Source organism: Lathyrus oleraceus, chromosome 5 (assembly GCF_024323335.1).
Source record: "Lathyrus oleraceus cultivar Zhongwan6 chromosome 5, CAAS_Psat_ZW6_1.0, whole genome shotgun sequence".
Classification (NCBI taxonomy): Eukaryota; Viridiplantae; Streptophyta; class Magnoliopsida; order Fabales; family Fabaceae; genus Lathyrus; species Lathyrus oleraceus.
In genome coordinates, this window is record NC_066583.1 from 224,249,638 (window position 1) to 224,254,670 (window position 5,033).

Sequence of the window (5,033 nt, forward strand, 5' to 3'; positions counted from 1 at the left end):
CAAGATTCAGGATATGATCGACGCTGGAGAAATTGAATTTGATCCTCCGGCGACCCCCAATGTCATCACAGCACCTATGCCTAATCATGACCAGAATGTTAATGTTGTGGACGACAATTCTCACGTTACTGACGTTGCTGATTTAGCATCTCCTCTCCTGATCGTTAAGAAGAATTTATTGCAAGCTGGTTTATTTCCAGGTTGTGTTGAAGATTGCGATCTCTGTGTACTCCGACCCAATGATTGTTTGAAGTTGAAGAACGGCATTCAACGGCTGATGGATGATCGTACAATTCTATTTGAAAGGGTTCCTAAGGTGGACAACTCTATTGAAGAGGTATCTGTGATTGCTAGGTCCAAAGCTCCAGTGAAGATTACCGCTACTAGAGTGCCTGTGAAGATTACCGCTGAGCCCAAAGGGCTCCCCTGATTATTACCGCACCTGGCCCCGTGCCATATTCCTCCAGCAAAGCTATTCCGTGGAACTATGGAGGCGACGTTTACATCCATGGCATAAAGCAAGTTGGTAGTTCTGCTAATCCTAATGATATTGTGGGGACTAGTAAAGTTACTCGAAGTGGAAGGATCTACTCCCCAGAAATCTCACCTCCCGCTCCCGAAATTCGAGGAAAAAGACCAGTCAATCCTCCTCAGTCAGAGACATCGGTCGAAGTTACTTCTGAAGATGTTGCCAAACAGGAAATGGAAGAGATGCTGAAAATCATCCGTAAGAGCGATTTTGATGTAGTGGAACAATTGGGGCATACTCCGTCTAAAATCTCAATGTTGTCCTTGTTATTATCCTCTGAATCCCATGCCAATGCATTGATGAAATTCTTGAAGACCGCTCATGTGCCTCAAGAAACATCCGTCGATCAATTCGAACATTATGTTGCTAATTTGACTGTTGACAATGGCCTAGGCTTTTCCGATGCTGACCTGACGCCAGCAGGAAAGAATCACAATAAAGCTCTGCATATCTCCATCGAGTGTGAGGGGATCACCCTGGCTCACGTGTTGATCGACAACGGCTCTTCCTTGAATGTGCTCCCGAAAGCTGTACTCGATAAATTTGACTACAAAGGCATTGAACTGAAACCTAGTGATGTTGTGGTGCGTGCTTACGATGGTGCGAAGAGTGTTGTCTATGGTGAAGTGGTTCTCCCTATCAAGATAGGACCTCAAGTCTTCAACACTACCTTTCACGTGATGGACATTCGTCCCGCCTACTCCTGCTTGTTGGGGCGCCCTTGGATCCATGGGGCAGGTGCGGTAGCTTCGTCGCTTCATCAAAAGCTGAAGTATCCAATAGCAGGCATGGTTGTCACTGTATGTGGAGAAGAAGAGTATATTGTCAGTAGTGTGCAAGCCTTCAAATACGTCGAGATGGATGGTGAATTCTTTGAGACTCCTTCTCAGTCATTTGAAGTGGTTCCTCCACCCAGTCCTGTCCTTAAGCCAACTCCCCTTGTGCCCAAGGTTGTTCGTGCTCCCCCTGTCATGATCTCTCTGAAAGATGCTCAAGCCGCGATTGAAAATGGTGATCGTGCTGGTTGGGGTCAACTGATCAATGTACCGTACAAGTCTGATAAAGCTGGCCTGGGGTTTAACTCTGGAAAGATAGTCAAAAATCAGATTAATGCTATGAAAGATGCTGATAGTGATTGCGACTTGGATAGCTGGATTTTCCCAACAATTGGTGACGGACTCAACAATTGGAAGACTGAAGACATTATCCCGATTTCCTTTAGTCAGGAGTAATTGTTATTGTTTATTCTAGAATTGCAAATTTTAATTTTCTTTTACAATCAAACTTCTTAAAGCATTGTGTCTATGCCCGAGGCACAATAGCTAATTTGTTAAGGGTTTTGTCATTTTCATAAGCATATTTATATTCAATAAATCAATGGACGTTTTGCATTCAAATATTGCGCTCTTTGTCTTTCCTATTATCTTTCAAACGAGCTATGTTTTCTTACACACACGCACGTAACGAATTGCAGATCCCTATCCACTCTGGATCCTGTTGATAATAGTTCTACTACTGTTCATTATGACTTTGAAAATCCGATCTACCGAGCCGAAGATGGAAGTGAGGAAGATTGTGAAGTACCTGAAGAACTTGCCAGAATGTTACTACAAGAAGAAAGGACTATACAGCCGCATGAGGAGTCAGTTGAGACTGTAAATCTGGGTACCGAGGTGGACAAGAGAGAAGTCAAAATAGGAGCAGGCTTGGAAATCAGTGTCAAAAGAAGATTGATTCAAATGCTACATGACTATGTGGAGATTTTTGCTTGGTCTTACGAAGACATGCCAGGGCTGGATACCGATATAGTAGTGCATCGTTTACCGACGAAGGAAGATTGTCGTCCTGTTAAGCAAAAGGTTCGTCGCATGCGTCCTGAAATGTCCGAGAAAATCAAGGCCGAAGTCATGAAACAATTCGATGCTGGTTTTCTGGCGGTTACTTCTTATCCTCAATGGGTTGCTAATGTGGTACCAGTGCCAAAGAAGGATGGTAAGGTGCGAATGTGTGTGGATTACAGAGATTTGAATAGAGCGAGTCCCAAGGATGATTTCCCACTGCCACACATTGATGTTCTGGTAGACAACACCGCTCAACACAAGGTATTCTCCTTCATGGATGGATTCTCGGGTTATAACCAGATCAAAATGGCACCTGAGGACATGGAGAAGACTACGTTTGTGACGCAATGGGGCACCTTCTGTTATAAAGTAATGCCGTTTGGTTTAAAGAACGCAGGAGCAACGTACCAGCGTGCTATGGTGGTTTTGTTCCATGACATGATCCATCATGAAATAGAAGTATATGTGGACGATATGATAGCCAGGTCTCATACTGAAGAAGAACATCTCGATCATTTATACAAACTGTTTGAGAGGCTGAAGAAATACAAGTTGAGATTGAACCCGAACAAATGCACCTTTGGAGTAAGATCTGGTAAACTCTTGGGCTTTATTGTCAGTGGTAAAGGTATTGAGGTCGACCCAGCCAAGGTGAGAGCTATTCAAGAGATGCCAGTTCCCCGTACGGATAAAGAAGTCAGAGGTTTCTTGGGACGTTTGAATTACATTGCCCGATTTATTTCCCATTTGACCGCTACTTGCAAACCCATCTTCAAGTTACTGAGAAAAAATCAAGAGATGATATGGAATGATGAATGTCAAGAAGCTTTCGACAAAATCAAGAAGTACCTCCAAGAACCTCCAATTCTGGTGCCACCAGTTGAGGGAAGACCTCTAATCATGTATTTAACCGTTTTAGAAAACTCAATGGGGTGCGTGTTGGGACAACATGACGAGTCCGGTCGAAAAGAGTATGCCATATACTACCTTAGCAAAAAGTTTACCGACTGTGAAACAAGATACTCACTGCTCGAGAAAACTTGCTGTGCTTTGGCCTGGGCTGCTCGCCGACTAAGACAGTATATGTTGAATCACACCACTTTGTTGATTTCTAAGATGGATCCTATCAAATACATATTTGAGAAACCCGCCCTCTCCGGAAGAATAGCAAGATGGCAGATGATTTTAACAGAGTATGATATCCAGTATACCACCCAAAAAGCAATCAAAGGAAGCGTGCTAGCTGATCATTTGGCTCATCAGGCCGTGAATGATTATCAGTCTATGAATTTTAAGTTCCCAGATGAGGATGTCATGCTTGTTACTGATTATGAAGAACCTGGACCGAATGAAGGACCCGAAGTGGGATCCCGATGGACTATGGTTTTTGATGGATCGTCTAACGCATTGGGCAACGGTATTGGCGTCGTGATCATTTCCCCCAAGGGTGGCCATACGCCTTTCACCGCTAGACTATGTTTTGAGTGTACCAACAATATGGCTGAGTATGAAGCATGTATTTTGGGACTCAGAGCTGCTATAGACCTGAGAATCAAGTTTTTGAGGGTGTATGGAGACTCAGCCTTAGTAATCAGTCAGGTCAAAGGAGAATGGGACACTAAACATCCGAACCTCATCCCCTATCGAGAGCAGGTGTTGACATTAATCCCATACTTTGAAGAGATCACATTCGAACATATTCCCCGAGAGGAGAACCAGTTGGCAGACGCATTGGCTACCATGTCATCTATGTTCAGAGTCAGATGGGACAATGAAGCTCCCCGGATTACCATTGAACGACTAGACGAACCAGCATATTGTTATGAACTTAACGCTGATGAAGTAGAAGAGAAGCCTTGGTTCCACGAGATAAAAAGATATTTAGAAGCTCAGGAATACCCTGAAGGGACATCCATCAATGACAGGAAATTTCTGAGGAAGTTCTCCGCTAAATTCTTTTTGAGTAATGGAATATTGTACAAACGTAACCATGATTCGACTTTGCTTCGCTGTGTGGATAGAAAGGAATCAGAGAAGATTATGGAAGACATGCACGACAGTATCTTTGGGACTCATTCTAGTGGACATACAATGGCCAAGAAGATTCTGAGGTCAGGGTATTATTGGTCTACCATGGAAACTGATTGCCACCATCACTCCATAACTTGTCATAAGTGCTAGATCTATGCGGATAAAGTACATGTGCCTCCTGCTCCATTAAACGTGTTGACCGCGCCGTGGCCCTTTGCAATGTGGGGCATTGATATGATTGGCGAGATTAAACCTACCGCCTCTAATGGACATCGTTTCATCCTTGTTGCTATTGATTACTTCACAAAATGGGTGGAGGCAGCCTCATTTGCTTCTGTTACTAAGAATGTGGTGGCACGATTCATCAAGAACAGCCTCATCTGCCGATACGGCATCCCTGAGAGAATTATCACTGACAATGGCACTAATTTGAACAACAAGATGATTACTGAACTCTGCACGCAGTTCAAAATAAAACACCATAACTCTTCTCCGTACCGGCCAAAGATGAACGGCGCTGTAGAAGCGGCTAATAAGAATATTAAGAAGATTATACAAAAGATGACGGTAACATACAAAGACTGGCATGAGATGTTACCATTTGCTCTTCATGGTTATCGTACTTCCGTGCG